Source organism: Passer domesticus, chromosome 3 (assembly GCF_036417665.1).
Source record: "Passer domesticus isolate bPasDom1 chromosome 3, bPasDom1.hap1, whole genome shotgun sequence".
Classification (NCBI taxonomy): Eukaryota; Metazoa; Chordata; class Aves; order Passeriformes; family Passeridae; genus Passer; species Passer domesticus.
In genome coordinates, this window is record NC_087476.1 from 7,030,800 (window position 1) to 7,052,325 (window position 21,526).

General features: G+C 40.0%; 2 long non-coding RNA genes across 3 annotated transcripts; one reads left to right on the forward strand and one right to left on the reverse strand.

Annotated features, from left to right (window-relative positions):
• Positions 1-809: 809 nt before the first annotated feature.
• On the reverse strand, positions 810-14,521 carry LOC135297880 (uncharacterized). Of its 2 annotated transcripts, XR_010359803.1 has the most exons (5): positions 14,343-14,521; positions 12,241-12,337; positions 8,894-9,090; positions 1,557-1,884; positions 810-1,088 (listed from the first exon to the last, which is right to left on the reverse strand). It is a non-coding gene; the product is annotated as an uncharacterized LOC135297880 (long non-coding RNA). The 2 variants fall into 2 exon arrangements; XR_010359802.1 differs by lacking the exon at positions 14,343-14,521 and having other exon boundaries at positions 12,241-13,675.
• A 1,205-nt stretch (positions 14,522-15,726) lies between these two features.
• Positions 15,727-21,526, forward strand: LOC135297881 (uncharacterized). The gene is made up of 3 exons (XR_010359804.1): positions 15,727-16,179; positions 16,737-16,830; positions 20,538-21,526. It is a non-coding gene; the product is annotated as an uncharacterized LOC135297881 (long non-coding RNA).

Consider the following 21,526-nt stretch of genomic DNA (forward strand, 5'->3'; position numbering starts at 1 on the left):
GAACTCTGAGAAAAATAGATGTCACCAACTGGAAGAAAAGCTTACCAGGAGCCTTGTAGCAGTTTCACATCCCATTCCTTTTGTGGATGGACCTTGTAAATATAGAAACTTGAAATACAGAAACACAGAATATCCTGAGTTGGAAGGAATCCATTAGGATAATCAAAGTCCAACTCTTGTCCCTTCACAGGACAGCCACAAGAATCCCCATGTGTGTCATCCATACATTTCTTGAACTCTGACAGGCTTGGTGCTCCTGGTTTAAGAGGCAACCTAAAACATGGGAGTGGAAAATGTGATCTCAGAGGAAAGAAAGGGATGAAGGGAGTGTGTGGATGTGGAATTAGGAGCTCACTCTGGGATTTCGCAAGTTTTCAGATTCAAGAGTTTACCAGATTCAAGTATTGGCATGGGCACAAGCAATTAGTAGCAGTGTTGGAAAATCACTGATTAGATGTTGCAGAATGCTCAGCTGTGAAGGAGTCTGCAAACAGAATAAGGCCATGAGGAGGGAAAAGCACTGACTCAAATAAGAGCAGTTTTGCAGAAGGGGCAGAAACAGCACAGATGCTCCTCTGCCTCCTTCCACAGCTAACATTGCTGGGGATGGAGCAGGCCTCTAGATGGAAAAGTTTTCAGGGAAAGATCTCCTGTGAAAGCAAGCAAATAAATGCTTTCAGCACAAAAAGAGCCCAGCAACAACTAACCCAGCTTGTCACTTCCTTTATTGAAGCTTGGAAGCCAGTAAGTCCCCTTGTGGGACTGAGGCTAGTGCACTGACAAAAATACACTGTTTTCTTGCCAAATGGACACATTTGAGGAATCTGTTATTTCATCACGATGAGACATTTAATTTGCCTTGCCATCTAATAGATAAAATGGAAAAAAAGGCGGCTCTAAAGCACAGCACTGATGTTCCAAGCTTCCGAGCTCCTCTCGCTCAGATAACACATTTCCTGCATTAATGAGATGGAGGCACTCATGTGTGGTGCAATAAAGACAAAACCAAGTGTTCCTTCACAATGTTCTGTAAAATCCTCCAGGAGAATCTGTGGCTGCAGCTTTTATGCCCTGATTCAGAATTATATCTGAGGAAAACATAAAAAAAGAATTCAATATGGACAGGCTCATTTTGAAGTCCGAAGAAGTTTCTAAGCATTATAACACTTCTAGGGTATAATTAAGCAGAGGGCAACATAATTAAATAGAGGGTGGAAAGACTAAGGCCTAGTAAAGTCCTTAAGAGTTTTCTTTACAGGTTATTTTTTCTTTCACTGGGCTTGATAGAATGCAGATTTTACTTTAACTGCAAGTGCTATATTTGTCCACAGCTTTACCAAAGAGATTGTTCATCCTATTTTTCACCCCACCATGAAGCTTTTGTTGGTAGTTAGATGAAAACATGTAATTAATCAGGAGTTCTGCAAGAGCATGCATGCCCTGTATTAAAAATATGAATCAGGCCACATGGGCTTCTTGCCTTTCTTTATGAAAGCTTGTTGCATCTTTTCTTCCTCATTATCTCTCAGAAATGAAAACAAGAAGCCAAAACTCACAGTCCAGAGTGTCTCCCACGTGGGACTCAGGCAGATACTACCCTTGATGTGTTATGCAAATAAAGCTTTTTCAGTGGAGATGTCACTGCCCTTGTGCTTGGTTCAGCATGTCCAATCTGTGAGTCTCCCAGATGCTTCTCAGCTTTCATTTTAATAACTTCTTAGTACAGCTGTTCCTTGAATTTCCTTCTACTCCTCTTAATGATTTTTCTTTTCCTCTGGAAAGGAAGACGGCTCACAAAAAGTCACTACAGGTAAGACAATTAAGTCTGGAGTTTGACAGGCCAGATGTGCAAATTGAAGTCAACATTTAGGTCTTTTCTTATCACTAAATGGAAGAAAAAAGAAAAAGTACTGTTAGGAAACTTAATCTGACTTGCTTTGCTTTAGAATGGGGAGGATATTGCTCTAAAAATGTCTCAATACAGAGGCAGCCAGGGTGACAGCACTTGCCATAAATGTAGGTGTCTACATCCAGTGAGATGAAACATGCAAAATTCCCAAAAAAACATTTCCAGACTGTGTTCTCTTCTTTCTTTGCCAGTTTCTACAGACTGAAAAAGTGTGCACTCGATCCACAGAAATGCAGCTGGAATTCTACACAGACAAGAACTGAAGCTTTTACCACCCTTCTTTTTCCACCTGTAAACCTACTAAAAAGCTTCATTTTATGTGGCATCCTGCAGAAGAACCTGTACCTCAAAAACCAAACATAATTAATCAAATACAGAGACAAATCATCACTGAGAGGAAGGAAAGTATGAGGTGATTTAGGCAAGGAAACAGACACTTGTTCTCAGTGGATGTTTGATGAGCCAGTGTAAGTCAATGAGGCAGAGAAGGAGGAAGGGTGTTCCAAAAGACTGGAGCCTCGGAGGAGAAATTCCTGACAGGAACAGTTGTAGAATTGTGTTGAGGCACATGGAGAAGCTGAGTGAGAGAAGTGGAGGAGGGCAGCAGAGAAGGTCTTTAAAGGGCCATGAATACAGGCACTGGAAAGACATGCAAAAAACTTGAGTACCTACCTGAAAAATAAAGGAATTGTTTGTTAAGGTGCAGCTAGTCCTGTAAAAAGCTACAGCTTTTTATTTTTGCAGTTACTTTTGCCTCCAGTCAGCTTGTAATGATCACAGCCTGGTTCTCTTTCCATTAATGTTCTTCCAGTTAAACATGCTCTGATGTGCACTAAAGCACCTGCCAATTGATATATTACAGCAGCACCCCTATTTCTTTTAACAATGAGATTAAACTGTTCATGGAAGCTGCTGACCTTGGCTGGTCACTAAAGGGACATTGGTTCATTACCCTGTATTTTTGTCTCTGCTAAATCATCAGTTAGAAATACTCAGATAGGAATGCTCCAAGCTCCTTTTAGGATTCACTTTAACAGGTGACACAACACTAAAACATGTGAATACAAGTTTCAAAGTTTGCAAAGATAAAAAAAAAATTAGAGAAAATATCTATTTTTCTCATTTCATTGGCACAAACAATGAGGTTTGCAAATAATTTTTTTTTCTCATAGAGACACATCTACCAGAGAAAATGTGCAGCTGAGGTGGAAATAAACCTTCATGAAACCAGTTACAACTTTAAAAAAGCATCTGTACTACAAGCAATTAATTCTGCTGAGATTTATTTAAATTGCAAATGCAGGAAGGAAATAATTTCACTTCTGCCCTATTCATCAGAAACTCCACCCTATCCCAAATCTATCAGTATCAGATCCAATCATAAACTATGCAAAACAATGTCATCAGAGCAAACTTTAATTAGGAGATCATACCCAAAGGGCTTGGCTTTTTTTTTTTCTAATTCAGAGTTTTTGTCCCTTTCAAATTACAATTTCAAAAGGTGTCACATGGAGTAAAGCCTTGGTCCTTTCCATCAATTTTAAAGTCCTTTAAATTTGGGGTATTACAGAAGGAAGAGATCTGATACCTGTGTGAAATTATGGACTTTCAGGCTGCTTGTTGAAACCAGGTAGATTTCTGCTGGATGAGAGGTTTATTGGGAAGGGAGGAAGGGAGGGAGGGGAGGAAGGAAGGAAGGAAGGAAGGAAGGAAGGAAGGAAGGAAGGAAGGAAGGAAGGAAGGAAGGAAGGAAGGAAGGAAGGAAGGAAGGAAGGAAGGAAGGAAGGAAGGAAGGAAGGAAGGAAGGAAGGAAGGAAGGAAGGAAGGAAGGAAGGAAGGAAGGAAGGAAGGAAGGAAGGAAGGAAGGAAGGAAGGAAGGAAGGAAGGAAGGAAGGAAGGAAGGAAGGAAGGAAGGAAGGAAGGAAGGAAGGAAGGAAGGAAGGAAGGAAGGAAGGAAGGAAGGAAGGAAGGAAGGAAGGAAGGAAGGAAGGAAGGAAGGAAGGAAGGAAGGAAGGAAGGAAGGAAGGAAGGAAGGAAGGAAGGAAGGAAGGAAGGAAGGAAGGAAGGAAGGAAGGAAGGAAGGAAGGAAGGAAGGAAGGAAGGAAGGAAGGAAGGAAGGAAGGGCAAATCATATCACTAAAGTTAAAAAATATCTGTGAAGTTTAGAAGTTTTTCTACCAACTACTGCTCTCTTTGTTCAGGTTACCATGACAGAAATCTAAAATCCCCAGCACAGGTAGGGCAAGGCTCAGATGCTGCCCAGAAAATATTGGCAGCAGATTATTCCATGCTCAAAGGCATTTTGACAAGGCAAACTCACTTAGTTACAATCAGCATTTGAACAGAGATTGAAGACTGCTTAGCAGCTGCTAAGTTGTCTTCTCCTTTATTTCCCTTGATGGAAAGAGTCAAAAGATCAGTAGCTGTAGATGAGAAAAGATTCATGTGAGATATTATGAGCTGCAGGAAGTAATTGCCATATGTCCTGGTAGGTGATCACACATTCAGTATCCAGCACTGGCAGAAATAGCATCCCCCACCCATTCCAGCTCCCACGCTTTCCTTTTCCGATGAACCAGGAGGGAGGGATGCTCACCATTGCTGAAGTGACCAAAGCTGCTGAAAGCAGATGGTCTTTTTATTTTCATCCTGTCCCTGCTTACTGCAGGGCAGCAAAGCTCCTGCAACTGCCAGAAACATCTCTTGGAACCATCAGAGGACAGAAGGGCAGGAGGGATAAACAGGGAAGAGCCATGGAGAAGAGCAGTGCAGGGAAGTGAAGGGCAGCCAGGTCCATCTCTGGGAAAATCACAGAGAGAAGAACTGATGAACTTAACCTTGGAAAGGAATGCTACATCACGATTTGTGGTCTGTCACTACATGAAAAGAGCTTTTTGTCCCCTTTTTACCGTAATTGCCAGAGAAAAAACTAGAGATCAAAAGAGCAGCTTATCACTGGTAAAAACCAAGACTGTTGAGGGAGAAGCATTATCATGATCTAGTTCACTCTAAAAAACAAGAATCACTTTTATTTATTATTTGAAATAATACAAAGGGGTTTGTTTTTGTTTGGGGCTTCTCTGTTTGTTTGTTTGTTTTAGCTTGATTGATGCTCTGTGGAACTCAATTTTCAAATATTTCCTGATGTCAGAAGACTACATGTTATCTTAGAATGAAAGTTCAGTTATTTATACAGCAGGACTTCGGGAAAACAAAAAGGAAACAGTAAATATTAGGAAGTTTGTCACAAAATCACAAAAGCTGATAGCAATGGCAAAACGGGAGAGTGTTTCCATGCAGTGACAGTGTTCCAAGTGCTGGTATACTGGATCTAAACAGACACCAGGCAACCTGCAGAAGAGTGAAGAGGTGTTCACAGTGGTCTCCGAACCATTATGTTTGCAGATGATGCAGCACAGTGTGGCCTGGCCAGAGCATATCTCCGTGTGTCTGGGCTGGACCTCTGCTCTCCGTGCAGAATTACCCCGCTGACAGCACGAGCTGGCTCTGTCAGCCTGTGAGAGCTCTGCTGCCCATCCTTCTGCTCCTGCACAGTGCCAAAATTCCCCTGGCTCAGGGCAGATTTCTCTTTGTCTGAGGCAGCCACCTCAGCCCCCCTTTGCAAGCAGAGATCTGCGTGATGCTCTTGGCCATGCAGCTCTTTCTAAGGCAGGTCAGACTGAGCATTCCCCAAGGATCCTGCTGCTTAGTGCCTGGAAAAAGGGTTCCAGGGCAGTTCACAGAATCAGGTAATCACAGAGTGGAAGGGTTTGGAAAGGACCTTAAAGACCATCTCTTTCCACCCCCCTGCCATGGGCAGGGACACCTTCCACTAGCCCAGGTTGCTCCAAGCCCCATCCAAGCTGGTCTTGGACAGGGATGGGGCAGCCACAGCTTCTCTGGACAATGTGTGCCAGTGCCCCACTACTCCCAAGTAAAGAATATCCTTCTAATACCCAATCTAAATCTCAAGTATAGGCAGCTCTGTGGTAGTCATCCAACATCAGATGAAAGAAATCCACCTTTTGGGGAAGAATGAATCCATGGGGAGCAGTGGACACTATCCAAAGGATTGTGAACACAATCTAAGAACTCTTTTCCATCATGAAGGATTTTATATTTGTATGGTCCCACAACAGCCAGAGCCTCTAGTGAGGAGACTTCAGGCTGTGTGTGATCTTCTCACAGCCTCAGACACACACAGGCTCAGCAGAGAGCTGCATCAACCTCTGTAACCTTCAAGGTTGATCAGCACAGCATTTACTCAACTTGCACTGGACCTAGGAAAAGGAATAATTAATGCTTTCAGGAAAATTAATCTTGCTGGGAGCACTCAAGCACTAGCATTAATCTTTCTAACTATTGTTGTTGCACTATTGTTTGTCTCCTTTTTTATTGGCTTCAGTTATCCCTGACCTTGTTGACTATAAAAAAATCAGGCAAAAATTTTATGTAGACCAACAAGGAGGTCAAATTAGAAAACACAGGAGAAAATAATTAATTTTTGTAGCTCACAGGGATTAGTGATCTGATCTACTTAGCTATTCTTCAAAGTATTTACGCATTAAAATAGTGAATAAGAATGTCTTATAAAAAAGAGACAACTAGTAAAATTTGAATATTTTTCTAAGCCTGCTTGAATGCCCTCTAAAGTCAGTGCAGCAAAATGGAAGTTTGGGAGCTTGAGTTGGTTTTGATACCAGGAGAGATGAGGACAGGTAATGCAATGTCATTTCCTTGGAAAAAATATAGGATGTGAATTTGCTGCTCAGGTTACAGTTTGTACAACTTATTATGAAAATAAGCTTCATTAAATGCTTGCAGAACTTCAGTTTTGCTACAGAAATGAAGTAAAAAAAAGGCAGAAAAACTGCTAAAAGGCAACATTTATTGATCTATGTAAGGGAACACTTCAGGGGAACAAAATGAGCTTCATGACTGTAGAATAGTTAAGATACTTGGAGAGGTGCCTCTCCCTTTGATATTCTCATTCAGACACAATGCTGACATCTCCATCAAATTGCAGGTTCTGGAAAATACAAGATACTGAATCACTAAATTTTCATCTGCTTTTGTTTCTGGGTTTTGTTCAAAATGTGTGATTTTCTGAAAATCAAATATTTATCTTCAGCTTGAACTAAGTTCAAGCACGGCTTCATTGATGTAGCAATCACATCAGCAATTATGCACTTTTTTGGAGCAGTAGTCAGGTGTCATCAGCTTTCTCCTGTTGGCAATGCTTCTGCTTTGTATTGTGTCTCTCAAAAACACAATTATATGATAACCAGTTAGAAGACCTTTGGCTGAGACTGGAAAAACTCGTTTTACTGTAGGTCTGCAATCTAACAGAAACCGCAGCACGTAAAGGGAGAACAAAGGTACCAAGAATTAAAGTACAGCTCCAGAGGGAATTATGTTACATTACGGGGACAAGCATTAGTTCTGAAAGAGATAAAAGATAAAATGAATTGGGGCTTTTTGTGGTTTTGTTGGTTTTTTTTTTAATAAGCATTATTCCAGTAACCATTTATTAGTGATAATAAAAGATATGAAAATGATAGAAAAAGGCTGTGTTTTCTATTCATTTAACTGAAGTAAAATCAAGAAACTTTCAGATACTTAAACTTGTTTCAGGTCTGAAAAAAAGACAAGAAATTTCAAAGCTACCTTGAGCAAAAGTCAGACCACACACAACCTATGTGTCTATTGTAAGTACCCACATAACTTGAGGCAAGAAGAGAAAATTTGGCTTGGCTTTTACAAATGATATGCCCTTACAAATGTCCCGGTCACCTCCAGGGTTGCTGCTTATATAAGGAATCTGTCCTCCTCAGGACAAAACAAGATAAAATTCAATCAGCTGAGAGGCTGTAAATCCCTTATCTGACCCAGCTGCAGAAGAAAAGTGTCCAGCTATTTTCCTGATCTGGTTTTTAAGCCCAAACACTTCCTTCAGTCATCATAAGGTGATGTAGTTACCCTGGCCTTGAGCTTTGCAATCACATCCTCCATGTTCATGTCATACCTGGCCAGTGCTGCCTTTATCTGCCATTGCTGCCACTAACCACAACTGACAGAGGAACAGAATATGTCAAGAGCATTATTTACTAAACCCTGGTTTAGTAAATAATGCTCTTAACATATTCTGGATTTTTTTTTAGTTGATGAAGCATAGTATGAATAACAGGCTTGGCTGTAGAAGACATCCTCATGTCCTTGTTTCTAATTCTAATACCAAAAAATGACCCAGCAGAGGACTATTCTTTATCTGTAACCATGCAGATGGTTTCTGTATGCTGAAAATTCATACAGACTTGAGTTTAAAGGAATTGAGATTTCACTATGGGTTCTTCCTAGACAACCAAATAATTCAGGTGACAGTAGATTTGAGGATATAAAAGACTTTAAAAATATCCAGAAAATTATCAGACCAAAATTAATTTAGGAAACCAGGAAGAAGTAAAACAAAGTGGTGGGAAGGTGACAGTCTTCTTTTTCTGTCCAGAAAATGGATGGAATGAAATGAGGGACCTGGGAAAGAGATGAGTGGATTTACTAATCAGGAGCAGAAGTACTCAGACATACTCAGATATTCTGACTTTATTTGTCATTTGATCACAATCAAACCATTTGTAAGGATTGTTTAGCTCAGATTAATGTTGGTTCAGGAATCTGGGAATGTTTTGATGAAAGCTTGTTTTGCTTCCTGCCTAGACATTTCTCCAGGACGGTCACAGACAAACCATCACAGGTAAACCTACTGACAGATTGACTTGGATCTTGGAAACCAGACTCTCCTAAAAGTCACAGATCTTTTTGGGTCCAAATATCTGAAACCATCTTATGTAATCAGGCTTTGTTTTGCTGTGAATTAAAAAAAGAATACATTTGATAATATTAAAATCCTCTTTGAAATAAAACTTCTCCACTAAATGCAAAGATCAATTTTATGAAAAATTATGAAGTAGAGTCTGGGATAGTTACCTTTTTGGCTTCTCTGTATGAAATCCTGGCATTCCAAGGTATAGTTTGGCACCCTCTCTTTGAAGGTCACAAGTAGGTCCTAATGGTGCTTATGGTTCCCGTTTTCAGATGCTGGAGTTGTGGCCGGCACTGTGCTCAGGGCTCCTCTGGGTCTGCAAACACCTGAAATCTGTCCAGTGCTTCAGGCAGGAATTCAGCTGCAGTTCAAGCACAAGTGTATAGGAAGGGCATATGTGATGTGAGGATTGTTCTGCAGCCTCCAGGGCAATCAGCACAGATCCTTTCTGTAGCTGGACTTGCCTGGCGCCCAAAACAGGGCTACATCCAAAGTGGCCATTGGGAAAAGCAGTTGGAAATGGATAATACAAACATCATTTACTAAATCAAGTATGTTACAGCAGAGATCTGGGGCTTGGCACATGGCTGTCACTGAAACATTCCCTCTTGGTTTTGTCACCAGTCTGTTAGCATTGTTCCAGTGCTGCCTGGACACAGGAACCAATCCTGGCCAGAAATATTCCCAATAGCAATCCTGAATGTATTTTTTCTTGTTTAGAATCAGAGAGTGTTTAACAGCAAGGTTGTGTCCAAATGGTTCCAGCTGGCTTTGGGCCAGTGGGCAGGCCTTGGTGCTGCTTAGCATTAGAAGTACAGCCAGTGCAGACCCCTCTCCTCCAGCCTCTATCCCTGCCATCTCCTGGATGGATTTTCCTCAGGGCCCTCACATATCATCAGTCCTGCTGTAACCCACATGTCAACATGTTCCCCAGAGCCACTGGGGTGAGAGAGACCTTCCCAACCCTGTTCCTCTCCTCTGCCATCCAGAGTTCATTCTGATGGGATTACTTTCCATTCCCAGATGTGCCAGAGGCTATGCCCACAAATCCTCATTTAGCACCCCCCTTCCTTCACAGCATCCTATTTCTCTCTCTCTCTCCCTCTCTTTGAGATCCACCATTTAGGGTGTCAACACTTTAAACTGTTGGGAAACAGTAACGCTGAGACAATTTTTACACTGGAAAGTGTCAATATGTTCTGTCAACTGTTTATATGATATAGAGGCAGTGACGAGAGCTGGCTGCTGACAGGATTTCAGCACGTCTGTCTAACACCAACGTCTTCCTCCTCACTTCCTACATCTCGCCAAAAGCAGCAGGCTTCTGCTTATATTAGATGCCCTTGGATATTCATCTGGCTTCTCTCTGCCAGATCAGAAGGATATGGGTATCTGTACCTTCCCACCCCATGAAAACACCTCAGGCATCTCCTGGGCATCCCAAATATCCTGGGTATCACTATCATATTTTTTGAAAAAAGCTTTTGGCAGGATTTCTTCTCCTGGGAAGCTGAGAAGCCTCAGAGAAAAATGTAAACAATAATTATCTGATTTGCTTCTCCTGTGTCTTGCTGCTTTGGAATGTGGTAGGTGATTGTTTCATTGGTTGTATGTGAATTGTTTTTACTTATTGGCTGATTATGAGCCAGCTGTGTTGGGACTCTGGAAGAAGTCACGAGTTTTTCATTATCATTCTTTGTAGCCTTCTCTCTGTACCCTTTCTCTATTCTTTGGTACAGTTTAGTGTAGCATTCTTTAATATAATATTATAGATCATAAAATAATGAATTAGTCTTCTAAGAACATGGAGTAAGATTAAATCATTCCTCCTTTGTCCTAGGGACCCTGAAAATGCCACACCTGGGCAGCTACACCAGAAATAATCCCTGGAGTTCTCTTCACTATAGCAAGAATTAAGACTGGTTTTGACCCCAGAATGGAGATTCAAATTATATATTTGAGACATATGTCAGATTTTGAGAAAGATTTTACAAGTTATATTTTCACTGAGAAAGGTCAACTGACAGGCATCTTACTATTAATGACAATTTCTAATAGAACAGATCCTTTTCTGTGAACTATAAACAACATTACATTAGGACTTGTGGTTGACCAATACCATACATCTTCATAGGACTGTAGACCTTCCTGTGGGAAATGCTATCAAATCTTTAAAGCCAATTTATTGAAGGAAATTGCAGACAGCTTGAAAACATCCATGATCCTTTATCCTGACATTGGCTTGTTAACACTGTACCATGACTTTGTGTCATTGTTCTTTCTTATTTTGGTCTTTCACTTTATCTGACTTTGGCTTTCATGTCATGTCTTATATCACTTTGCCTCTTCCATCCCACCATCACCTCCTCCCTTTTCCTATTTCAGGTATGACAGGATCTATTTATTTTCTCCTGGCTGTGCTCTGCTCATGCAATTAATGAACAACTGTTGGGGTTTTTTTTTAATTCAAAAATTTATTTTCCCTGCAAATGACACCTTCCATTGCATAGATTGGTCCTTAGGTAGGATCTTTGAGATAAGCATTGGGACTATTGTGGGTTTGGAGCCCATGGCACCCCACAGAGTCTATCTTCTTTTCTTCTTAGTCTCAGCAGCCCAAATTCCTTGTTCCAGTGCTTTCATTATTTTTTAGTAAAGGGGACAAATAAGTCAAAATCTTTCCATTTTCTTTTCAAAAGCTGATCTGTTTTCACTGTCTGTTTGAGTACAAAGTTGCCACATCATAGTTCAGTTCAACTGATAGTGAGGACACCAGAGCTTTATAGTCAGGCTATTTCAGCTGTTTACTTGCAAGACTAAGAACCAAGATGAATTTTCAAACTTTATTTTCTCCCACATGTGGAAATAAATATCTTAGAATGACAGAAAAACAAGTTCCTCCAAATTGTCAGGATGGAGAAAATCAGACACTCTAAAAACAAACAAAAAAGGACAGAGTTGTCCAAGCAATATATTTTATTATCTGTGGCAAATGAATACTGTTTCTATTGTCCTGACCTGTTGCCAATTTCATTTTAAAATATTAAAATTTTTTACTCAAAAGAAGTAAGAAGTCAGAGGTGGAGTCTGAGGATCAGGTATAGTTCTTTTCACCTTGGAGCATTTCTGTGAGAAAAGAAGTCCCCCAAAGTAGCTAAAAAGCAGACTCAGTTTCACTCCTTCTTTCAGCCCTTCCTACACCTCATCCCAGAGAAGCTCAGGAAGCTCTGTTCCAGAGGGAGGGGCATCAGTCTGTTCCAGGGAGACAAGGAGCTCCCCTTCTGTTAATTGGACTTCCCACTTTCTGAAGGAGAACTCTAGCTATTGCATGGAAAAGAAATTCCTTTGTCAGCCTATAATGGCACTTAAACTTACATTTTGACTGTTCCCACTTTGCTTGAGTCAAAATGCTCCATCAAGAATAAAAAATCTTGTTTTGATTGATTTGTATTTTATCACGAATCAAAAAGTAAAAATGAGGACTATGAGCCACCATAATATTTCTACTCACCTGAAGGCAAATTTCTTCCTCTGATTGATCAAGGTTTAAATTCCAGAAATATGCTTTATTTTCCTCAGAATAAGAACAAATGAGAGTTAATGCAGACCTAAAGATTAAAATGAAAGGAAAATTATTTTGGATTTATAGGTACTTAATGAGAAAATTTAGAATTTCCTTTGTTTGCCAGTAGCTTGGGTTGCATCAAAAAAAAGTCAGAAAAAATGTCTGCGATCATGTTTAAATAGCAAAGATTCAGGGGAAAAAAGTAGGATTTTTATGGAAAGTGAAAAATAATTTTAAGAAATTCCAAATCCTGAGACAAAATTCAGCTGTGTTACTTTTGCTTTGTTTCTTCTCTTTGACCTGCATACAGAAAAAAAAATAATGGCCCCTAGGTTTGATGGGTAAAAGGAAGGTTTTGAGGGGATGTTACATTTCTTTTCAATGCAATTTTTAAAGAAGTTTATATTTTTACAGAACAAAAAGTACAAAGTTAGAAAATATTTTAAAAGCCTCTCAAGATCTGCTGCTCTTCACTGGTTGATTAAAAGAAAACCTGAGAGTTGGGAGATTTTAAAAAGTGCTATTTATTTATATGAGTGCCTACACAGCATTCCTACTTAACAGTAATTGCATGTCCCAACATGCATCAAACAAAGCATGAGCAATTAAACCCCTTTTCCAAAAAAACCTCAAGCCCTTAAGAGAGTTAAAGAGTGATTACAAACAAGTGAACAAAGGACAGTCCCAGTATTTATTCTCTGTTTTGGTTGATCCATCTCAAAACATAAAAGAGGCATAAAGAATCTATCCATTAAGAACAAAGCTTCCATGATCTCATTATTTGGCAAAAAAAGAACTTTGAAGCTAAAACATGCTATTTATTAGGAGACATTTGCATTGTTCAAGAACTGTGGGAGGTGAAAAGCCTTTGAGAAGTAGTTTAGGTGACCCTCAGATCTTAAAACAGTCATAGTGAGTCAATGGGTATCCCTGACATCCAATGCATTGGCAAACAATTACCCTGACTTGCAGAATTTCAGAAAATGCTGGTTTGTCTATTTCCAAACCTTGTTTTTCACTCTTCTGGAGATAGCTTGAAAGTGTGGAAAAACATTTTGAAAATTATTTTATCTGCATACTAGAGTGACAGCTTCTATATCAGAGTCCTGCTGCCACCATGGAAACTATGCTCAGTCAAGCTGGGATCTCCATCCAAGGGCCAGGAGGGGACAAATCCCATAACAGACTGAACCTGGCTGGCTCTGTGTCATGTATGCAGCTGAAACACCTTAGGGCAGCAGAAAACTTTCAAAGGAAGACTGAAGAAGCTCTTGAAAAATTAGATCTCAAACAGAGAACCATAGAAGTGAGCCTGTAAGACAAAAATAGAAACAAACTTTATATTGTGTTGTTGCCATATGTAGTGGAGAACATATACATCTCTACATATTTTGAGAATATATTGCCATGAGAGTTTTAGTTGTCTTAAAAATCGTCACAAGAGTCAACATGTTCTCATAAAATCTAAAAAGGGAAACAAAGGAAAACCTCGTAATTCTGAATTATGATAACATATTTGCTGCACCACATCCTATTGCCTTTATTGGCTGAAGATGGATACTGACTCCTGAAAACAGAAGGTGTCTGAGTCACAGGAAGGAAGAAAACAGATAGGTATAACGAGTCCTTTGAAGAAGGTTGATGGCAAAGACCCCTCTTCCTCAGAAGAAAGTTTTGTTGTAATATTTCAGAGTACAGCTCAGTTTCAATGTTGCTTTGTCTTAATATCCCAGAAGCTGTGAGTGTGATAAAATCCCTCCTCCTGACCATACCACAGGACTCAATCCTACTTCTGGGCTCAGAGAACTGTGGGTGGGGAATCCTCCTGGCTCCCAGGACTGCATACACTTGGGTGGATCAAGCATCCTGGCAGCTCCCTGCCAGCTCACAGTCCAGGCCTCAGAAAGTGATAGGAAAACAGCAGTTTCCTATCACTTCCTAAAGAGTAATTAGTTTTTTTTAACTCAGCTTGGATGTTTTATTATTTCCTAAAACTATGTATGTGTGTTCCATCTCTTTTAAAAGCTGATGAGGAGAGTGGGAAGCACCTTGGTCAGTGCTTCTTGGTAGGTAAGTCTGAACATCCATGACAGTTCCCAGTGTCCTTCTGACCCTGTATCAGCAAAATCAATGCGACTGGCTCAGGCTCAGAGCTGTGAGGTACATCCTGATCAGTTCAGCAGCTCCCGTCCTGCTGAGAGGGGAGAGCAGGCTCAGCCTGCTTTATCCCTCCCACAACTGAGGAGAAAAAGGCAGGGGAAGTCTCAGGATCTCCTCTGGTCAAGATGACCCCAAGATGTATTAAAAGTCTCTTTTCCCCAACCCAGCTGTCGAAGAAGGAGTCAGAAGTCTTTGGCTCATTTTCTCAAAGTTGTTTATTATATCTTATCTAAAACATTTTCTGTCTGGCCTGCCGAGGTCTGTTCAGTAGGTCAGTTCAAGGCACACCCTGCCCTCCCACGGGGCCAGCGTTGTCTTTTATACTATAAACTACGTACTTGATGTTTACAGTTATGTTCCAATACCTATCACTAATGTTAGACAGCAACTTTCTACTTTACACCAATCCCAGAGTGCTACTATCAACAAGAAGATGGAGGCAAGGAAGAAGAAGGAAGGACAGGACAACAACCAAATTCCTCCATCTTGCCTCCTAGACCCCTACAGTAAAAACCTCCAAAATTTCTCTTTTGACCCCATAGCTACTACTATTATGCTATCTAAACTTTTGTGACTTGTAATTCTTCATATAAAGTTGGTAGTTTGCTCCGTGGGTTGAGATCGAAATCTCAGGTGTCTTTGGCTTCCTGCCAGGGTCTCTGAGCTCCTGCCAGGATTTTGAACCATCCAGGGCACCCAGAGGGATGTCCTGGGTTCTGACAGGGAAGGACTCAGCTCCTGCGTCCTGCCAAAGCCATTATCCAGCTGCCCTATCTGGAGGGCTCCAGCAGCAGAGGGTTCCACACAGCAGATGCTTGCAGCATCCATCAGCCCACACATCCTTTGGCATGGAAGAGACTGCCAGACTCCTGCACTGGAGTTCAGAGAGCAGGAGGGGCTGGCAGGGTGCACCTTTGAGGATCAGCTTCTTCTCCCAGGCAACTGGTGATGGGACAAGGGGAAATGGCCTCAAGCTGCACCAGGGGAGGTTCAGGTCAGGTCTTAGGAATAACTTTTTCACTGAAAAAGTGGTTAAGCATTGAAACAGAGTCCCCAGGGAAGCGGTGGAGTCACCATCCCTGGTAGTGTTAAATGAATGAGTAGATATTGAAACAAAGATAAAATCACTGCACAATATTGTTTAGTGAGAATGGTGGTACTAGATTGAAGGTTGGACTTGGTGATCTTGGAGGTCCTTTCCAGCCTTAATGATTCTACAGTTCTGTGACTCTCTTGCTACCCTTGGAGGACTGCAGCAGCCCATGTCAGTCCCTGACCAGGCTGAAGTACATTCCTCTGTCCCTCAGGCTCTCTCACCGTACCCAAAAAGATGACCCAATTTAGACAGAACTGGTGTATTTGCTGTGCTTGGCCCTAGTGGAAAAGAAGCTCTGGAGGCACCAAGCACAGAGCCATCCTCCCCTCATCAAGGACAAGATGGCTGCTGGTGTGGCCATTGTTCCTCACAAAATGTCCACCGTGGTGATCCCACAGCAAAATCTCTGCCAGTGCAGGCATTACAAAAGTTCAGCTGGCTTTTTATAATTTTGCTCTTGCCCATGCCAGGAGTTTATTCTCTGTTGTTGCAAATGTGGTCTCTGCCTGCTGAAGGGAGGTGGGCCTGGCACTTCCCTTCAGGGTGCGTTAATAATCCTCCCACAAGGGCAATGTGAGGAGGAAAGATCACAGGCTCCCAGCCTCACTGGCCCTTCTCTCACTGCAAAGGTAATCTAGTGAGCTGTGGGAGATTAAAGATTACAATTCTTAATGTTATTGATATGGACCAAAGTAGACTAGGGAATGTAAACAGCCAGGGAAAAAGCACAGGGGAGAGAACAGAAACAGAAAGTGCAAAAAAAAAATAGGCTAAGAATAAATTTGCATCTTAAATTCTGCTGAACTTAGTCTATTAATAAGTAGACAAATCTGTCAAATCTGCTCATCCGAATGGAAAGTTTTATATCAGGCTGCACATCCCCAGCAGAACCTAACACAGGCTGTGCAAGGAGAGAGAGAGGCAGCGACAGCCCCACACGGAAAGAGTCGGCAGCTATTGATTGCCTGTTCTGAGGGTGGCTGACAGCAGGGCAGGCTGTCCTGGTTTGACACTGGAAAATACAGAGATCTTTAACAAAATCAGATGTGTGCAAACTAGGAAGTGGCATCTTGGAAAGACTGCTGCCTGTGCTTGACTTGACCAAATGGGAACAGCCATTGGAGTAATTGCAATAGAAATGAAACTTGTGAAGCCCAAGTTAATCTTGATGTTTTGATTTTTTTAGGAAACTCCAGGCTGCATTTTTCCTAAAGTGCCATTTTCTGGAGGCATGCCATTAGATGTTGTTTCATTCAAGATACATGCTTCTAATCTTACAGGTAAGAAAAAAAGGATGAACAAGCTGGGTCCAGTTAAGACATTAAAAATAAGCAGCACCCATACGTGACCACCTCTATTTTATTGTTGCTTCTTAAATGTTATGACTACTGGGACCTGAACCATGACTTGCAAATCATCACGGCTGTTATGACTGTGTGTTTTCTTGTCCTTTATCATTAAAGTTCTCTTTCCTGAATTGCTGTACTTAAACTATAACATTGAGCCATTTCTCCACAGAAACTTCTCCCAAATCTCCCCTCCTGAGTGTATAACCTGAGATGACTCCACAACAGACAAGCAGTTCTGCTGTATTCCAGAATTTGGTCTTTCACTCTTTCTTTCCCAATATTAGAAAATTTCTGTCTTTTTATATAAAGAAAGCCCTGCAGTGACTCACCAGCCACAGGCAGGTTAGATTTTGACACCCAGAGTGTCCCTCAAACTGAGGCATCTACTGCCATTTGAAATGTTGTGGTCTGTTGTCTCAGGTCCCACAGCCTGATGGGACAGAGGATATGGGTCCATCTGTAGGCTCTTGTCTCTCCTGCTAGCCCCATGCAGATTCAGACATGCAGTGTCATATTTTTGTGGGCTGTATTTTATACGGCCAGGAGTTGGGATTGGTGATCTTTGTGGGTCCCTTTGAACTCAGGACATTCTATGATTCTATGACTTTTGAGGTATTCAAGCATATCTCAAATGGTAGATGCCTATTTTATGAGCAACTCTATCAAATCCTTTCAACTCAACTGAGTTCAAGATTTAGATACCTAAATTTAAGTGACTAAACTAGTTGGGTTTATGGACACGAGCATAAACATCTATCAAAAAAAAACCATCTTGTCATTACTTTGTGGAGCCTAAAGAAGAATTCATCTGTATAGTTAGGAGGTGCTCAATTTGGACATTTGCCAACAGATACTGGGCATTATAAAGTATTCCTCAGAGGGATGTTCTCCTTCCTCCTTTATAGTCAATGAAGAAAAATTGGCAACTGTAGAATTCATCTAACCTATTTCAAATGACTATTTTTGGATAGATTGTTTGCAACCTAGAAATGTCTTTTGTTACCCTGGTCCATGTCAAGAGTCTGTAACAATACTTCAAAGACATAGAATTACAGAATGGGTGACAGGGGTCAGGTGAAATGAATTCCACAGTTTGAGTCATGTTGATCTGTATCTTATCTTCCAGCCATACTATGGATCAAGGTTATGTTGTAAAGACACAAAGCCAAAAGTTCCCAGGCCGTTAGGAACTCACTCTTTTGCTTCAGGGTCGGCTGGTCTAAGCCAACTTCAAATCAGAAACTGAGCAAACATCTTTTCTGCAGAATTAATTTAAAACTAATAATCTCTGCTGATTGGCAAGGAAGAAGGATGTATCACTGTGCTAAAAGACTCCTCAGGACTTGCTTTTTGAGGTGGTTTGGATACACGCCCTTTGTCAGTTCACTTCAGATTGAAACACAGATTATCTAGATGTACCAAAAAAACAAAGGAATGTGCTCAAACTCCAGCCTTAGGTTTCACCCAAAAATACTGAGCAAAGTTCCTCTCAAGGTTATAGTCTTAGAACCTAAGGTTCTCTCTTGTTCTCTCTCTTGTAAATTAACTTTTAATTTTTTAGCAATACTATCAACATAAATAAGGATGTTACATGATATGTTGGTCTTTTTGGGTTTTTTTTGGTTTTGGGTTTTTTTTTTGTTTGTTTTTTCTTGAAAACAAAAATCAAAATGTTAATGAGGTATTTTAAAGCCTTTAAAGATTTGGACCTCAGCCTTTTTAGATATAATCTAGTTTTTATTCAGGCAGTAGTTTGTATTTATTCCACCCAAATATGTAAGTCAAGGTCAAATATTTGCAGCTTCATACTGTGGAGGACAATAAGTAAATATTACCATGAGAGTACAGTTTTGTACACAATGGAAATACTGAAAGAGATTATTATTCATTATGTAGCAAGGAAACATTTTTTAAATGGAAAGAAAATCACAAATAATGCAGTTCGATATTTGCAAAACAAATGGCAATGGAAAAAAAAACCCCACAATATTACTAGCTGGTGTTGTATACATGAAAAGCAACCATAATATATATCTGGAGTGTTGCAAAATGCATAACTACAATCTAAACAATTTCTAGGAAGGAATCTTGTGTGGAGATACTTTAAAACAGAAAAGCATTTTGGCATCAATAAAAAGATCTAACTATGACATATGTCAGAAGAAATATATGTGCTTCAATGAGCTGCTAATGCAAGTTCCAATCACCATAGTCTCAGGAGAAACAATCTCATTTAAAAGTTGGCAGTCAATTTCAAATTGTACTCTTTCCTTTCTAGTCTCCCCTAATTTAATATATAGCAATAAAAACATTTGGAAATAATTAGATGCCAAATAACATTAATAATTTACCTTGTGACAAAGATCCAGTCTCTCAAATATAATATTTTAGTGCTTCTAATGAAACCAGTAATGTGTCTTCATATTTAGGTTCTATAGTCACCAAAGATTTTGAAAAATTCACTTATCTGTATGCTCTGAGATAGAATGTAGGCAGAGTTTTCCTTCAGATGGACATTATAAAGGCATCCTTTTTGTGATAATTGGGGATTATATAATCTTTGCTTTTTAATGAGTATTTGTGTACTTTATATTAACTGCCCAGGATGAGTGAATTCACAGCATTTTTATCCAACAAAGACAGAACTGCATTGTAATTTATATACACTGTCCTATGTCAACAATATTTACTCAATATTTTAATAATTATCCAAATAAGTTAAAAGATTAAACATAAAATCAACATATATTACCAGATTTTAAAGAGGAAATTTAACCTGAAAACAACCCCCCAAGCAGACATGCAATCAGCATGATGAGCTACTCAAGGTGGGGCTGGAAGGTAATCTGCAAATTCCTGTGCATGTTTATGAGTAAATTACATCCTTTTACAGACATGTCATTTTGAGGAAATTAGACATTTTTTTCATGAGGTTTTTTTTTTTTTTTTCTCGTTAAGAGGGGGTGCCAGCTACCTGTCCTGGAGGAAATGCTAACCTGGCCAGCTTCTGTGTGCCCAGACAAACCCCTTTGTGTTCCCCATGGGAATGGGCCACATTCATTGTCACTGTCACTACCAGAGCAGGAATGGAAGCCCCTTGTCCTCATTTCTCACCCCTTTTAAGGACCAAGCAGAAATCCTTTCATAACTATTGCTCCAAGTCTATCAGTCAATAATTGCTATTACAGCAGAGATTGTTACAAGAGCATTCTTTCAGGCAATACTTTTATTGACAGTGATCACCGTTCCTTCCCTCAAATGAAAACTCAGAACAAATAACACAGAGCAGTGAACACTAATAAGTTAAGAACAAAAAAAAGTCCACCACTGAAATTTGTCAATACAAACTAGATAGGCAGCACTGGCCATGGCAAGGAGAAGCCAGATGCACTACTGGGAGAAGTATTGGATTGTGAGAGCTGAAGTACCAGAAAAGGAATAAAATCCAATAGCACAAAGTACAGTCATGTGTCCTCAGGGACCGATAACAAGAATTTCTACTTTTAGGCAGAAATTTATCAGTCACAACTAATGAAAAGTAAAGGGATTTGGATGTCTTGCGCAGTAACTGGATGGCTGCAAGCCACTGATGTGATGTAGCTGTGAAAAAGGCTAATGCAGAGCTTGTCTTTTTTTAGGAAATGCAGAGATCCTGCTATCATCTACAGCCCTCCTGAGACCTCAGTTAGAGCATCATTGTCATCCACAATTAAGAAAGACCAATTCTAACTGAAAGAATAATGAAGGCCAACACAGTGATGTTATGAGTGGAGAACCTGTCTTTAAGTGGAGTAACTAAAAGAGTTTGTCTCAGGAAAACAAAGATTAAATCTTGTATGGTTACTTGGCCTAAATATATTGGCACCTATGCTCCAGAGAGATATAAGTACTGAGTACCTAAATGTGGGTAAGGAACAATCAGTTATTTACAGACTTTGAGGGCTGAAAATTGCAATGTGAATATATAATCATTAGATTTTGGAATAAGAGGAAATAGAGATATGACAATGGATAAGATGGAAGGGAGAATATTAGAGAATATTAGAGTTAGGACAATGGAGTTTGTTTTCTGAAAATGGATTTTGATTAGTTTATGAAAAGAGCTATTCAAATGCCTCTTGAAGATCTCAATAAATTTGATTTGGTGACCCAGAAACTTCCCAGTTTTGTGCTCTCACGACGAACTAGCTGCCATAAAACAAAGGTTACACAGAATGAGTCTTACCTATGAATAATAGGCATTTTATCTCTATATTGCTTGTTTATTGCTTGTTGGAATGTGTTTGGACTCAAATCCAGTTAAGTGTTTAGGGTCTCTTATTAATCTACTAAGTTCCTACTAGATTCAATAATTACTTTATTTGGGAATGAAGGCACTTTAAAAAGATTTAAGGAGCTCACATTTCAAATGGAAACTCTGTCACATACAACACAGGAAAAGGGCAAGATAAGAACACAGGGAGGATGATCTTGTAAAGAACAGAGCAGTGTTGTCCATAATAAACCTTTATCCGCTTTAAAGAATTCCAAAGCTGAAAGACCTCTAACTTTACCTGCACTGTATTAAAAAAAAAAAAAAATTACCTACAATATTAACCTCAATAACAAGTATTGTACTTGACTATAA